The sequence below is a fragment of the Thunnus albacares genome, chromosome 23, assembly GCF_914725855.1.
Source record: "Thunnus albacares chromosome 23, fThuAlb1.1, whole genome shotgun sequence".
NCBI lineage: Eukaryota > Metazoa > Chordata > Actinopteri > Scombriformes > Scombridae > Thunnus > Thunnus albacares.
The window spans coordinates 7,347,570-7,365,299 of record NC_058128.1 but is presented as its reverse complement, the minus strand read 5'-3'; the positions used below and the strand labels follow the sequence as shown (position 1 = coordinate 7,365,299).

Genomic DNA, 17,730 nt, shown 5'->3' with positions numbered 1-17,730 from the left:
AAAATGCGATGTAATCTGTTCCAAATAAGTTATTTGCTTTGTGCGGAGTTGCTGAAGCCTGCTTAATTGCATATTTTGCTGGTTTGATTAAAGCTTATTTGGCTGGAACATTTTCAGCCCAAACCCGAAGTGTACTGAAAACTCACAAAAGAGGCTGACGCTGTGAATAAATGACTAGAAATTAGCAAGTCTGCTTTGACCCTTGAGGACACTCTGCTGCTCAGAGAACCAATTTATGGATGTACCCACTATTTAGATGCACTGTACGGTAAACCAGCGAGCTGCCAGTTATGCAGATTGTTCTCCGCCATCCACGTGTCTTCACACTGCCACAATGGATTACATAAGGGTCCAATACATATGGGTGGAATAATGTCTTATTGATTTTACCTTACCTCAGAGGAGAATAGAATCACTAGCTGACTGTACGCTACATCCACCTGCCATCATACAAGCTGTGTTATTAGCAGAAAAAGAAAAACAAGATGAATCATATGTCGTCTGGGAATCTGATGGCAACTGTTTATCATGCTGATTACCGAGCACTAAAGAAGACTAGGGACTTTGTTGTTTCACATCAACACATGCCCACGTCAATGTTAATATGGAAATGTGGTGAAGTCACATGCAGTGTTTAGTTGGATCCAGTGGTCCTGTTCATACCCTGTTTTTATGGCCAGTCGAAATTTAATTGGTTCAGCACATGTTCCTAAAGTCATACAGTACACAATTATTGCAAGTTTAGAGGCCCAATAAACAGATATTTAGACCACTATGAACAGTAGAGGTAGTGTTTTTGAATTTTTAAAAACAAGCTTGTAGCAATCTACTTGTTCCTACTGCCATACGAACACAAATTCATTTTCACAATGAGAGAGAGAGCTGAAATGATTAGTCCATTAATTGATTGGTCTAATGACAGAAAATTAATTGGCAACTACTTTGAAATGTTTATATCATTAATACAAACATAAATACCAAAACAACCACTGGTTGTGGCTTCTCAAATGTGAATATTTGCCAGTTTTCTGGTCTTCTGTGATAGGAAATTGAACATCTTCAGTTTTTGGACTGTTGGTTAAATAAAACAAGATATTTGGATGTGTTTACTCAGGCATATTTCACCATTTTCCAACACTGTATAGACATCATAGTAACGATTCATTGAGAAACTAATTGGCAGATAAATCTTTGCAGCCTTAATCCAAAAATACTAGAGCGAGTATGATATGACTGAAAGTTTTGTGACAATTATAATGGGAAAATATATAACACAGTATGGAAAATGGAGACGAAACCACATGCATTGGAAAATACTTTTCACATAAAACACTGGGTATGTCTACAGTCTGAAAATAACAGAAATCACACATCTTTCTCAAGAGTCTGAGTGAAAAAGAAGGAACTCAAAAAAGAAAAATAAAGAGAGGACTCTGATTAAAATGGTGCATTGAAAGAGATTAGTTATCAGAGCACACATTCCCTACTGTGGTGAAGCAGATACATGATTCATGCTGACTTCGGCGTATGTGTTTTGATGTAACCTGGTTGTTCTGTTTGTATTTTATTGTGGATAAAGACCTTTACAATCCTCCCTGCGCTGTCAAAACTCCAACCTCTCACTCCACACTTCTATGTTAAAGTCCATATTTAAACCGCCAATGCCGGTTCAGGTAGGGTTCACCGGCTATTTACGGAGGCATTGTGAGTGATTCTAGCCTTGTTAAATCCCATTTTGTTTTGTGAGCGTGGAGCTCGGCCTCCTCCAGGCATGTGAAGGTGGAGGACGGAGCCGGCACGCTGACTGGGGACCCAAAGAGCAGTTCAATTTTTCATCCTTATTGCCCATGACATATCCAAAGTGGCAGAGTGCCGTCCGCAGAGAGACGGAGGAAGTAAGAGAGGGAGAAAAAGTGAGGAGAAGCGTGGAGCTCAGATGAACTGGGAGGAGTGTAGCTCGACTTCTTCCTTATGTAGTCCTGAGCAGGGCCCCAATTTTCTTTGCTAAAACAATGCAATTCACCAGCATCCATTAGGGCAGACGAGGTTAAACTGAGAGTCCCAGGGTTCCTGCCTCTCTGTAACTTACTCTGCCTTCAGCTTTGTCATTTATCCAGAGAATAAATGCGAGTTGGAAGCTTACAAACAGGATAAAGAGTTCATTAGAGTCCAACTTACTCCGTGACACTGGCTAAATGAAGATGTTACCCCCCACCCTCTACCCAGCTTTTTTTTTTTTTACTCTAAGCTCGAACTCTCGTTGCACTGGACTAATTTTCTCTGCTTTCTCATATTTGTTGAAACCATCTGTCATTTTAATCAAATGTGTCTGAATGTGTGTAATTGGTTAACTGATCCCAGTGCAAATTATCGACTATATTTTGATTCAGACAGATTTGTGTTGATAAAAATTTTTGCACCAATCAAGTGTAATTTTAGCTGGATTTTGTTTTTGTGTGTGTAATTATCTCTTATTTTTCTCCTTAATTTCATGCACTGATTCACATCCAGAGCAAGAGATGAGATCCAGCAGATGCGAGAAGCAGAGACTGAATGGAAATTTATTTGAGGTCCCCATATAATACTAGCCCTATGTTTCAAGCAAGCTGGTCTTTAGATTCAAATCCCTAAAGCATGTTCTAAAACACCTTTCAGCGAATCGAATAAACGATTCTGTCCGATCTGTTCAGTCACATGCAGGCGGTGTAGTGACGGAGGGCCGTGAAGGGCACTGTCAAGGTGACTTCTGGGGGTGACGAATAAAGGATGCAAGCGTTGTTAAGGGGGGCGTGATGACTTCAGAGAGGCTATGTGACTTGGACATGTTTATCAGAGAGATTTCCCCTCACACTTTGCCTTTGCTTTCAGTCTCATGGTTGAGATTAAGATCTCTTGTTGTAATTATTGCTCTGTGAGGCGGCCTAATTCTGCCAAGTAGATAGCATCACACCCGTCAGGTGCTATAGAGGGTATCTGGCACCAGCTGTTCATGCCTTCTACATGTTCCGGTAGGCTGCAGTGGAAGGCAATGGCACTGTTATGTGATACATGTCTGTCGATCGAATGTCTTCTGGAGAGCTGCCAACCCACCTCCGGTTCTTTCCACCCGTAACCATAGGAAGTAGAAAGGAAAAAAAACAGACATGCAAACCCTTGGGTGTCTGGGATTTTAACACCTGATGTACAATAGGGGCATCAATCATCCTCTGCAGTCCCAAGAAACATATGGCTAGCCGCCTTTCCCCCCCAAAACACAGGTGCTTGACAGACAGAGTCAATTCTGCCTAATGAGCAATTGTGCTGCCATGTTCTGTACTATCTGTTATGCACAGTAAGGGACCAGATCTGACCAGACTGCTTTCATCAGCACGCAGACACGGTACATATCCACCCAAACACCTTTTCTGTCTGAGCTCCAAAAACTATGATGCTCTCTTGGAATTGAAGTCCAACCCTCCAATCCAGAGCTGAAACAATTAGTCAATTCATTGATTGAGAGGAAATTAACTGGCAACAGTTTTGAGAATCGATTCATTTTGTGAATTATTTTCACAATGCCAAAAACATAGCTGGTTCTACCTTCTCAAAAATGATTTGCTGTATTTCTTTGTGTTCTGTACTGTTAGCTGGATGGCATTTCATAGACTAGAGATTATTTATTAATCAAGGAAATAAATGGCTGATTAATTTATAATGAAAATAATTGTTGGTTGCAGCCCTATTCTCTGCTCACAGTTATGCATTTCTGTAACTAAAGCTTTTTCCTTGTAAATAAAAGAAGCTCTTTATGCCACAAAGGGATTGATAGCATGACACTCCTTGAATGATGGAAGAGTTTAGGTGCTTGTTTATAAAAATATAAAGATCCCCTCCAGACATGTATTAAAACGCATAAAAATACTCTGCTTGGAACAATGATGTGTGTCTGATTTAATTACCACCATAAATTACATCTTTTTTTATTCTATAAATATGAAAGAGATGTCTCCCGCTTCACTGATAAGTTCATTCTCAGTGTTTGTGCACTGGAGGCTTCAAGTTTCATCACCACACATGTGTAAGTTGTATGATGGACCACGATTGGCTCCAAACTAGTTAGGATGTCACAAATCCTGCACGTAGGACCACTACTTAAAATCAGATTTTCAATGAGCGCAGAGAAACTTTCCACTTTCAGCAGATGAATATGAAAACTGCCTTCTAGTGTCAAACTGTGATGTGAGGCAGTGACGCTCAAACATCCGACTATAGGAACAAGAAGAAAAACACATTTTTGAGTGGAGGGGGACTTTAACCCTGACTGGACTAGATTCCCAATATTCTGGACTCAGGAATAAAATCAAGAATGAAACATAAACAAGGAATCATATTGTTATTTAAATGAACACACATGTAAGTAGTGCTACTCTGATTGATACTCACTTTGAATACGGATCATAGTTTCTTCTCTTCATTTGTTGTTCTGAGAACACTGTTGAACTAATGAATTGGCATTGTGGGAGCAAAGCTTATTTGTTACAAGCTGGTAGTAAATGAGCTAATGTTTTTTTGTGCCTGCTTGTGAAGTTGTGATCTAGCTTTCTTTTGTGAGAGTCGGTGGTCAGAGCTTGCTTGTCTGCCCTGGTTAGCTTGACTTTTAGCTCATCCTTCTTCACCTCAAAGTGTTTTTTAATGCCTTTAGTCACAGTGGCTCTTGATGGTATAATGTACTCAGGCTTGAGGAACTGAACTAGCTCTTTCAATCCCTCACCCTCAACCACTAGCATATCTGCTCAATCATCATCTCAATCATTTGACAAAGTAACACCTATGTCGTTATTACAGATAGACTGTAGGATTAGCATGCAAGGCTAACAGTCTGTCAACTGTGAGGCTTTATATCTGCGCCGTGAAGTCTCTCAGAGCACACAAACAACATAAACACACCTATCACCTGCCCAGCGAGGTGCTGTTAAACCAGAGGCACCGAAGCTACACCTATGGGCTACACACAGCGAGGCACGGCTATGCTAACGATTCTAGCCATGCTAACTAGCTGCTAGCTGCTGTGCAGGTTGGTAAAATGGATCTGTCACGTCTCTTTGTATCTACAGGTTGGTGCTCTTGTCAGTGTCAGAGCTTCTGTTTGAGACGCTTCGGTCAGTAAATCTGTGTTTTTAAAACTTATTTCGGGGCTGCCCTCACTTTAGTCCTGCAAGGAAGCCACCGAAATTTGGCACCGATTGATCAAACGTGAATAACGAGTTCAGTACCCAACCCTAGTATGCAAATGAACTCATAGGCCGACATGTGTAACTGGTCAAAAATATTCTCAGTGGTTAACATCCCTAGTCAGATAATAAACCAATCAACACTACCCACTGCAAACAACCTATTTCACAGGAGAGCTTTTCGCCTGAGTAACTGAATGACTTCAGACACTCTGATCTATCGCCTTCACTCAGAGGTGGAGTATGATCATTATTTTGTTAGACGCTGTCATGAGGCTGACCAGTTAGACTGTGGGTGTTTGGATAAGGAGTGAGATTTCTTTTCATCTTAAAGCTTGAATGAGCCAAAGGAAACTACTGTAGTCTGTTTGATCACAATTTAAAGGAAGAGGAATTAATTAATTTCCTGTAATTGTAGTGGAATGGAAGGCAATTAATTACATGCTAATCCATTTCAGTTAAGCCACCATCCCTGGTGAAGAATGTGGGTGTCTGTGTTTGAGTGCGATTCGGTTTGCTTGTATGTATTTAGAGTGTGTATGTGCTCGTGCGTCCACGTTTGTATGTCAGCGTATGCGGACGTGGGTGCAGGACGTTATCATTCTGCTGCAGCTTATGGATCTATAGAAGTCATAAACAGCTGAATACTGAATATCAATCAGCTGTTTGGTCTTTAAAATGTCAGAACATGGTGAAAAATGTTTATCGCTGTTTTCCAAACCCCAAGATTCAACCTAAAATGTTTTGTTTTTGTCCTGATGAACAGTCCACAGCCCTAAAAATATTCAGTTTACTACCACAGAGCACTAAATAAACCAGAAAGTATTCACATTTCAGAAGCTGGAACCAGAGAATTTTAGCATTTTTTCTTAAAAAAACTACTCAAATCGATTATCACAAGAGTTGGCGATTAATTTTCTGTCGATGGACTACTTGATGAATCGACCAATCGTTGCAGCTTTAAATCGTAGGCCTCATTAGTATTCATTTAACATTGATTGTGCCAAGTTGCATTCCATACATGCCGTGAATGTGAGATTGCATTTCTGCCTTGGAGTTGTTGTTGGCGTGTTTATATGTCAGTTTGAGCAGAGGAGCCAGTGCTGTTCAGTGGTGGATCGTGACTTTCCTGTCTGTGTGGGAGCTGCTGCTACTCCCACGCATCTCTCTCTCTCTCTCCCTCTCTCTCTCTTTGCTCTCACTCCAAATCCGCTGGTCTTTAACATCAGCTTATTTCTCACTTAACCGCCAATACACCGTATGGAGCAACCATCGGTAAGCAAAGCCATAGGATGTCTCTCTTCACAATAGCTTAATTCCATGTTTTTTTTCCCGAACATATAGGTATTATCAAACCACCTGAAGATTAATGTGACTACAACAAGGTGCTATGATATATCCATGCAAACAAAGCTATAACATAATGTATACCTTCTCTCCCTCCCAAGCACACACACACAAGCGTGCTAAATTCTATTGTGTGGACAAGTATCGCACAAAAGTACACCAGCATTATGTTTTCTGAGGATGCAGTGTGACTTATTTAATGAGACCGTGAAAATACCTAGAAAAAAATATGGTATTTACATTGAATGTGATGCATAATGCATGTGATCCCTAGTCACATTTTCAATTTATATGCTAAAAAAGAGCCTCTGATAAGTAGAACGTACAAAGGGCAATGTTTTCCGATGACAACGCAAAACAAATTTTGCATATCATGAAATTTCACTCTCGCTGACCTTGGAGGCTCTGTGTGGCTGGGCAGTAACGGGGGTTGCTAAGGTAATTTAATTAACAGACCCTCCACAAGCAAGGGTAATTACTGCTCTCTAAATCCCCACTAATCCCCCTTCTGAGTCCCCTACACAGACTCGGCCTGGGGTGCTTTAACAGGCGGCGCTGACTCCTTGATCCCGTCCCAGACAGGGGTCCATGATGCTCCTTGATGGTTTTGTTTATGTGTTAGATGTGTACTCTCAGTCCGAAGGGCTCCGGTCATCAGTCTCGATGAATTCCTCTCACGCTCGCTCTCCCCCATCCTCATACGTGCGAGTCAAGGGGACTCTCAGGTCAAAAGGGCCACTCATCTTCCCATAAGAACGTCGTAATTATCACTGCTGGGATGAGCAGGATGTGTGACCTCTGTAAGCAGCAGCGTCTGGTGGCTGGAGTTAGAAGAGAAGCAGAGGAGATAAAGGCTATACTGAGCATGCAGATTGGGCTTTCTCCTGAAAACTATTGGAGTCATCAGTTGTCCTCCTCTGGGTTTATGTTTAAATGAAAGTAATAAACAGCTAAATAAGTGAGATTAGTTGATTTTCCAAAGCATATTTATAGATTTTATAGGTTTTAGATTATTTTATACCCTCCAAGAAGCAGCTGGAGTGTGAATATCAATTGACAGAGGGCTGCACTAATCAATATATTATATCAACAGTGGATTAAATGAAATGAAAGGTGTCATTCATAGTGACAAACACAGAACTATCAGCCAGCTCTACGAGGCGTTTTAGTGTCTTTTAGCTCATTGTTTTGGTTTTACACTTGCTGCTACCATCAACTTCATTTCCAGATGCAGAAGGCAGCTGTTTTTCAGAGAAAAAGCTCTGATAAACTCACTGTTCACTACCCGCACAACACCAAACGGCTGATAGACAAAGTTGGCGATTAGCTGGTGAACATGATGGAGTATTTAAAGAGCTGGATATTTTCCTCAGAAGACCAAAAGAGACCTAAAGACACAGTGAATAGTGGCACTGCCCCAAAATGGCCGAAAAGATTAATTAATGCAATTAATTGGATGTTGTTTTGAAAACGCTCCTAGTATGTTAATTCAAAGATGCTCTGGCAAATCTATTCATGCAAGAAATGACCATTTTCACATTGTACTTTTCAATATATCCAAAATATCTAAATTTCTGTGTTCACCAGCAATATGTTTTACAATATGAAATGCATACCATGATAATTTAGCTTGACAAGATAATAATACATATAATGAAAGTAACAAAACATGACTTTCATAACACATTACAATGATTGGAGAATAGCTGTCTAGAAGTTGGAAAATCAAACGCTTATTATACGCTGATGAAGTAAGCGTATGCAAATTGTAGTTGATTGGATAAAACATTAAAAACCACGGTGATGCTCCTTTAAGTAACCGAAGAAACCCGCCGGAGCTGTTAGCAATTTAAAAATGGAAAATTTAGGGCAAACAAGCAGCTCCTTGGTCTTCCTCCGCTCCTCTTGTGACCTCAGATGACAGCCAAACATCTGTGTGACATCAGTGGCATTGGCAAGTGTTACTGACCCCAGCAGGTGTTGTGTGTGTGTGTGTGTAACTGCGTGCATGTGTGTGCATGTATATGTGTGCGTGTGTGGAGTTTATGTACAGTATCTGCATCATGCATGTGTGTGTGTGTGTGTGTAAGTGAGAGAAGCCGGATGGTGGTGAAAAGGAGCACCTGTGTGTATTGAAAAGAGTTCTCTGAATAGCTCCATATTTGAACAGCCACTTATCCGCCGATAAAGCTGTAAGTGATTCGTGGCAGCTTCCTGCCTGCGGTAGAGAGAGACAGAGAGTGAGAGAGAGAAAGAGAAAGAGAGAGAGAGAGAGGATGAGGGGGGGAGAGAATCAGAGAGAGATTAAATGAGAGCATCAGCTGTAATTAGGGCTGCTTTCCTCCATTTGGAAGTGCATGTCTCTGTCTCAGAGAGAATTAGCACTGGATACTCTGGGTGGATCAAAGCAATACAATTTGAAGGCATTAAAGGGGAGATACAGATTTTTTTTTTTTTTGGAAGAAATGCAGAAATGCCGCTTAACATCACAGATGGAGACAAATAAATAAAATGTCACTGGTGGCTCCCAGAGCAGGAAAGAGTGCTAATTAGAAGATACTGTACATAAGATTTCAATGTCACTTAATGATCCTTTAACATTGCAATAGTACAATGTAATTATTACCTTTAGACGGTCATTTAAATGTAGCACAATTTGTGTACAGTTAAGTCTAGTCATTAAAGGTTTGTAGAGATGAGTTATAAAAGCTACAGTACGTACTTCCAGTCCTGAAGCTCCTCATCCTCTCTCTTAGTGGTTGAATAAGACCGGTGATTTGCAGTGTCCAAAGGTGACCATTCAAATGCTCCTGACATTTGGGAAATTGTCCCTTTTTGTTCACCCATATCCTTTTATTTCATCACCTTTTTTCTTCTAAATGCCATTTCGCCCTTTTCGTTCCTCTTTCACCCGGTTGATCTCTCTCCTCTTTCATTTTCCTCTCTCGTTCCATCTAGGTTGAACACTGACAGGCCCCTGCTTTGACTTTTTTTTTTCTTTCTTCTTCTTGCTTTTTCTGTTCATGTTCCTTGTCTGGTTCTTTTGAAATGTTGAAAAAGTGCCACTTCCGTTCTCCTACGCAAAAAACTGAGATGATGAAGGTTTCTGTCGCGAGGAGAAGGAATAATGATTGTTTGTTTTTCTTTACAGGGGTGTTGACGTAGATGCTTTAGAAGGTGTTGACTCTTGTTGAATTTCAGTCAGTGTTACATTTGGATCAGCTTTCTGTCAGTCATAACTGAGAAGTGGAAGATTTATCCTATACTGAATAGTTTGTTAAATGACATTGAAATGATCATTGGTATATTTAACACAATAAGGGCTTATAACTAGCACTCTATCCTGCTATGGGAACAACTGGTTACATTCAACATTTTATTTATCAGTCTCCATCTATGATGTAAAAGGGGATGCCATGCACATTTCCAGATCTATATTTATATTCTGGGCTCTGCTGGAATATCTTTGCATGATTTACAGTAAAAAAAAAAACAACCCAAAAACTCCTTATTTAAAGTTACTATAAGTAACTTGTAGCTAGTTATGAAACAGTCTCATGATGCCTCTGACGCATCTATATGACCTACATAAGCAAACAAGACCATCAGGGAGAAGATTGACTGTTTCTATATAGTTATGCTAAATGTCTGCAACCAGATTTAGTGTGAATGCAGCTTTACGTGTAACGATACTAAAACAAAGTTTACTTTGCTCGTCATATTACAGTTATCAATCTTACATAGCCACAAATAGATATATAACCTCATCACTATGCATCCAGTAAACAGCTGTGTTGAAAAAAGAAAAATAGTATTAAAAATAAGTGGCATCTTTCTTTGACTCGCTTCCAAAACAAATGCACACGCTAGCCAGATCTTTATGACACAAGGCAGCGGTGCTCATGGGAAATGCAGTCTTCATTTCGGGAAAACACTACAACTTTTGTCCACAAGGGCCCCTAAAATCAACACGAAATGAAAGTTCCTTGTAGTAACTTTTACTTATACATGCTCGAGCCCAAATCCAATCCGAAATATGTGAGTGGCAAACGCAAATAAACAAAGAAACAACCTTAGCAACAAAGGCTACAGAACAGATGGTCGTTTGTGGGCGTTGCCCAAACAGTCTGACATCATCACAAGGACAAGCCCAAGGACATTTTTACATATGTACACCTCATGTTTTGGACCTCTGACTATGTTTGACATAAACATTCGACATCATAACAGTATATGAATAACAGAAAATCACAAAAAGCATGTTATATCCTCTCTAAGTGGTATTTCTGTGTTGCATTTCTCAGAAGTCACCTGTCTCTAGGCTATACTGTGACTGTGACATCTTTTAACTTGAGGTTCAAAGTTCATTCTTGACCTTAGGAAGAGCAGCTGAGAAAAGAATCTCACTACAGGGTCCATGTTGTAGCTGTTCTGGAGCTTTGAAGCTATATTTTCAGGCCAGCATGGAAGTAATACTCAGAAACAAAATGGAAATTTAAACATCTACATTAGCATGACAACTGGTGAACTCCATCTAGTAATAAACACTTCAGAGCAGCTACTGGGCTAATGCTAATGGGCCTTGTGGTGAGACTGTTTACTCAATCCTTTCAACACACTCATACACACATGCACTACAAAATAGTATCTAGTACTCCAATAGCTAAAGTGAAATAAGAATTTAATGGACTCTGGATGCGAGACACGTGACCACTCGAAGGTTTCCATTTAGTAGAGGAAATATTGATTCTCTGCAGCAGAGAATAGCATGTTCATGCTACATAAATCTTCATCTCTTGAGTTTTTGAATGCATCTTGCTGTTGTTTTAACATACACGGATATCTGCTGCACCTTTACAGCTCAGTGACGTCCACAGAGGGCAGAAATCTGCACCCAGAGATCCAGTTCAATCATTAGCGGTTTCACAGCGGCCGGTTTTTCCTGTTCAGAGAGCCATTAATCTCAAAACAACTCATATGGAGACTTTCCGGAGTGTTCACTCTCTTTCTCAGAGAGAGTGTTTGGCCAAAACTATTATCTTCCAGCCAGTTTACGTTTGCAGGGGAGATAAGCTCAGTGGTGTTGGAGGTGGGCAATTTCCAACCCCTGGCTGCGATAGCGAATGACCTCTGCAGTGCTGGGATGTGTGTTTGGCCGACTTCGTTGGGATAGACAACAATATTCTCTATAGAGGATGGCCTGCACTGCTCAGCATGGTTGCACTTCTTCCTCTGCTCATTAGGGTTGAACCATATGACTGCTGGGCCACAAATCTGCTCCAGGCACATCACCTTACCCAATAATCGCCCCCCCTCTATGGCCACACAACACAATACACGTAACACACACACACAGCAACTGAACCAAAGCTTATGTACAGAAGAGCAAGCTGTGCAGTGTCCAGGCAGGGTGTTAGTTGGTAATCATTAACACAGACTCCCTGTTTGCCTTGCCTCTGCCCTGCCTGTATGTCTGTAAGCCTTTATGTATGTGTGTGTGTTGTCAACAGTGCCATGTGTCTCACTGTGCTTTATCAGCCCGTGAACTTTATTTACACACCGGGTCTCTCCATCGACACACATCTGCACATACATCATGCATTTTAACATCTGTTCATGCCCACGGTTGTATATCTCTCAGAGTTACAGTTTGCAGCAGCCGTCCTTTCCTCCAGCATCTCGCAAATGAGTGTAGTAGACAGATTAAACTGTAGAGTATGAAAATGGATACCAGGCTCATGATTAATCCGTAGACAAAAGAAGCAAACAAACAAGGTAAATTCAAGGATTTTCCTGGGGGGGAGGATTGATTGGATGCGAGATGACCCATCAAGGAAATGAGTGCATGGCTGATTGTGGCTGGAAGGGCAGACAGGAAACAGAGACGACAAACACACCAGCAGGGTGCTGTAGATCTCTTAATCATAGATTACAGTAAAAACTTTTGTTTTTCTTGTTAAGCTTTCAGTATGGCCTAGTTTTAGTGTTACAGATTAATGGACTTGATTGCAATCCACTTCTCAGGTTTGGTCCGAACTACCAGGCATGTATCCCGCTGCTGATGTTCGTAATCAAAACTTTGAAACTCTGCCTTTTCAATAAATGTACATATTATATGACGAAAATGTAGCTACATCCCAGAACAAAGCTGTTATATGCCTGTGCCACGGTACAAGTTATGTAACATAATGCTAGACATGGCAAAGATACTATAACATGATAATGACCAAAGCACAAACTGTGCAGGGCTGCTCTGGTACAAAAAATCTGAATTCTGTCAGTGTGAGTACATACATTTGAGCCATCTAGGATTATGAAGCCTGATTCTTCAATGTTTTCTTTTTTCTGAAATGATTTTGTCACTCAAACTAAACGTTATTAAAATATAAAAAAGTTTTGAGAGTAAATGTACTGTAAGTTCATCTATTCAGCACTGAATATTACTACTTTTACTGATGTAGGATACAAGAAGAACATTACTCTAATAAGCATTCAGAAGACTAAAATGAATCAAAGGAGTTACTATTGTCAAAGCCATCACCAGTATTGATTTCGATAATATTGATGTACTGCAATACAGACAAATTACTGGACTACATCCACAATGAGGATGTCCTGACAGGACACACAGACTCTAAATGCTATAAATAAACCACCCAATGACTCAGTGACTCAAAATGCAGCACTGTCTAGCAGTCTCCTGTAAACATGTCTCCTTTATTCCCCAAATTATTACCATTAATCAAGGCTCTCTGTTTGTGTGCCTTTGATTGGCTTTAATTCATAAATTTGGGGTATGATAAATGTTGCACGGAACCTAATTGGACAAGCTCGAAAGAATGGCCTAACCAGGGAATAGTTTTTGCCATCCTGTTAAACATGCAAGCAGCAAAAGCGTTACTTTGCTGCAGTGCACACAATTATCATGTGGTAAGCAAATGGTGAATGGTGAATTAGCCTCAGGTAGGGATGCTAAGCTTTTTTATTTTGACAAACATCTTGCATGGCTGCTCGTGTTTAGACAGTGTTTAACATTTGAGAAATTTGGCTCAACTTGTCAATTGAATAAGGGTGAGAATTTGTGGGAAAACACGTTTCTATTCCCCAAAGTATCTAAAAAAATATTGTTTGGTAATGGCACAGGATGTGAGGTATCATGTCGGCATTAATGGTATTAATAGAAACCTCTCTATACTGGTCTGCATCCTGCCTGGTATAAAAACAACAATCTCTGCCAGGTTTCCCAGTAATAAAACTTAAAACATGGCTCCACCTTTGAATTTCTTCTCTGGATGTATGCTGCATTACTCTGTGCCAGGCTATAACTCATGGTCAGCTCATCTGACTTAATGAGTCAACAACCCTGTGACTGAGACTCTATGAATGCATCTATAAAAAAAAAACATTGGTCTCATGGCTGAAGACTGAAGCTGGCAGTGCGCTTAAGTGCTTTTGCGTTCCATGCCAATAAAGCACCATTAAACATCCACAGCTCCATCAGGTCAGGTACTGTTGGCCTCACTATGTCCATACTAGTGGTCAAATGAGACTCTACTGTTTGGCAGATTCTTGCTGCCGGTCCTTCTTTTCCCTTTGCATCTGCTACCCCCTCCCTGGGAGAGCCAGGTGCCACATCTGGTCGGGCTAAGAGTCGAGGGGACGCCAGGCAGCTCCTTGAGGCAGAGCATTAGCATACACTTACTCTGGGAATGCCCTTGACTAGCTGTCTGAAGAATGGGACGTGAGCAGCATGAAATACACCAGCGTGAGAGAGAGAGAGAGACGGGAAGAGGTGGAGTGAGACAGAAAGATGGAGAGGAGAGAATAAAGAAGAATAAATGTGAATGAGCAGCTGAGAGTCTGGGTGATGGCTTTAAAAAGGGAGTCAGGAGTGTAATTATATACAGCATGAATGCCTCATTGCCATTATTCATTAATCATCTGATGTTATTAGGTTTTCACGAGGAGCTTTGTCTTATTCCAAGACAAAATCTCCTCTGAAATGGTCCATAAACCAAGAATAAGTTTGTTGATGATGTGCAGACATGCACATGTAATAGTACCTCTGACTGATATTTGTTTTCATGGAGCAGAAGGTGTGAGTGGGTGGGGAAAATGTCAGAAAATAGTGAGCTGAGAGATAGAGGGGATGTGTGCATTTTGTCTGACAGAAGAAGAGCAAGCGAGGGAGAGAGAGAGAGAGAGAGAGAGAGAGAGAGAGAGAGAAGTTGGGGGAGGGGGCTGGAGTAGGTGGGCGGGAAGAGAGGAGGCGAGTGTCACGGACAGAGAGAGAGGGAAGGAATAGCGAGCTGCGAGCTTGCCGGAGCTGTTGACTGGGTGTTTGAGTGTGTGATCGTGAGTGCTTCCAGAGCCGTCGTGTGAAAAAAAAAAAAGGGACACCGCTTTCTGAGCGTTTTGTTTTTTCTTTTTCTTTCCTTTTTTCTTCGTAAAGTGCCACATCGAGGTCCCTCAGCAAAAGCAGAACTTAAAAGCCGAACCCCCTTCCTGGGATTGTGAAGAGGACCCAGGGAAGAAAGCGTGCTGCCAGGTAAGAGAAGGAAAAAAAACAAAACAACAAAACGTGGTTACAGCATGGTTATACAGTCAGATATTCCTTTACAATTGAGCTCTCACCTCCGTTTGGTGCTTTGAAAATCTTATATGTCATGCCTGGTTGAGATGGAGAGAACGTGCTGTTTTTTGACGTGTGCACATGTGTGTGAGCATGTCAGCAAATATGGCTCTCAGGACACCGTAATGTAATTGTGATTGGAAGAGTCAGGTCGGATGGCGAAGGAGGAAGAGGAGGAGGAAGTGTCTTTTGGGTAGCAGCTCATCCAGGATGACAGATGTCAGGGGATGTCAGATTCACAATGACAAAGGGGATTACTGAAAGAGGAAAAAAAACTAATTTCCAAGATTGGATCAATTTTCTAGAAACTGGAAAGAGTGGAAACACTTTTCTGTCTTACTTGTTTGTTTTTCAGCTGTTCCTTTGCCCTCAAAGTTCCTGATATGAGTAAAAAAAGTGTTACAGCTATAATGTTTTCTCTTTAAGTAGACTTATTTTCCTCCTGGAGTTCCTAGAAAACTGGTCAGAATATTAGTGTGTAAGCAATTCTACATGTTTATAAGTGTGACCCGGCTTGATATGGATGTAGGGCTGCTGATAGGATAGCATTGCATTAGTGACAGGCGGGGATAAGCAAGACTCCCACGGAGGGTTAGGCCGAGCTCCAGATCAACGGCTGCTCCTCGGGCTCAGCGTGGCATCGGTGGCAGCAGTGTAGCCAGTAGAGACGGTTATTCCCCTACAGAAGAGAGAGAAAAGCCACGCCGTATTTGGCAGTAGAGTGTCTACGGTAAGATACTGTAGCATCCTAACACATGGCTTTCTTTCTTTGTCATTTAATGAGAAGTTACACTGTAATCGAATCACCGCACTGCCTTCCCTGCTGTTTGTCATTTCCCCTTTTGTCATCCCTTATCTCTCCTTCTCTCCCACTCCGTCCTCATTATCCCAGCCTCAACTGAAATGAACTAGTCGATCTCTCTTCCTCCCCATCCCTCCCTCCTACCACGCTGACGTACAGTAAACTTCCCTTTCCGATTAAACAAAGACAGACTAGGAGGCCAGAGGCTGAACAAAGCCTCTCTGTTCTAAATAACATTTGCACTCTTTTTTTCTTTCTTTCTTTCCTTCTCTCATTTAGAAACATGAAAGAGGTGAAGGTTGGTAGATTGTGGAGCTTCAAATACCCTAACATCTGTCTATTTGATTCCATTGTCTTGTGCTGAAACAAGCCATGAAAGCCAACACGTAGCTTCAGTCTTTTCAGACGCGAAACCAATTCAGTTGGATTTCAGTTCCATTTTGACTCCATTTTTCCACCACCTTCCAAATCCTTTATTCTCCAGCAAGGTCCAATAAATCCTATTCACATCCACTGTACCATTGTAGCTCCTTGAAAAATGGATTTGTATGTCCAATAGTGGAGCTGAACAGTCTGCTCACCTCTTACATTGAAGCCATTGTTACCATTCAATTTATGCGTAAAATCTCAAGTCATTTACAGGAGCTATTTAATCTGGTTTGTTCTCTTTGAGGACAATTTAATCGTTTTTCTTGGAAAATATTGCAACCGCTGGCGTTGTCATGTGATTCGACAACTGTTGTGCGTGCGTGTGTGTGTGTGTGTGTGATGTGTATCCATCTGTGAGATCTCCCATTGCATCAATAGTTAATGAGCGTCTCTGGCACACATTCACACAACCCATTCATACAGTGTTTTTGTTTATCTAACGGCTGTTCAGCATTGAGTGACATGTACTGTACTATACCATTATGAAGCTTAAACACAGCTCAGCCTGAGGTGGATTTGGATCCAGGCAATATGCTGACCTTCACACAACCTTGCAGTGTCACGGTGGGTGTTTGGCGAGTTATTAAGGCGTAGCAATATCTGAGAGTAATGACTTGTCTCATAAATCTAATAAGATGTGTGATGGAGCAAGGGAAAATGATACTTTTGACATTAAGTTGACATTTTCAGCAAAAAAAGAATGAATTTGTAAATCTACATTATTTTCCCGGTGTGTGTGTGTGGGTGTTGGTGTGTACAAGAGTTTTGACGGGATCACTCCATCCATGGAGGTTACAGCTTTCCTGCCCAGAGCGGCAGCCCCTTTCGGTCCACTGGATGCAGTCCGCTCTCTCTGTGACTCATTGCCTCATCCACTCTGATTGGCTGGCTTTTCTACTCCAGGGAAAGACAGGACGGAGAGAGGTTGGCCTCACATGAGCAGGGATCAGCCGTTCTTTTCACACAACATCCAACTGGATGCACATTCACAATGTGTTGATCTGAATTATAAAACACAGGCATGAAGGAAAGGGGTTGAAAGAACAGGAAATGCTTTTGATTGCTGAAAGGCAGCATACGTGCTGTCATTTGGTGTGTCAAAAATGCAACTGGCTGCCACAGACATTCAAACATGTGAGCAAAATGGGTATTACTGAGATCATACTTTTAGAGACAGGCAGTATTCCATTTAGTCCCAAACAGGCAGTTTTGTATCCATCTAAGGGATGTATTCAGGCTTCAATCCCCCCATCCCTTTGTAGATGACGCTGTCACATGTGACAGCTCTGAAGCAAACAGGGCGTGGAGCT

General features: G+C 41.3%; 1 protein-coding gene across 10 annotated transcripts in view; it reads left to right on the top strand.

Annotated features, from left to right (window-relative positions):
• Positions 1 to 17,730, top strand: part of syt1a (synaptotagmin Ia) — a 203,436-nt gene that overhangs the window by 91,317 nt on the left and 94,389 nt on the right. For 8 of the 10 annotated variants that reach the window (XM_044343567.1, XM_044343574.1, XM_044343572.1 and 5 more), the window contains one exon: positions 15,010 to 15,105. The exons of the other annotated variants lie outside the window; for them this stretch is intronic. The gene's annotated coding sequence lies outside the window, so the exon portion shown is untranslated. The remainder of the gene's footprint in view (positions 1 to 15,009; positions 15,106 to 17,730) is intronic. 10 annotated transcript variants of the gene reach the window in all.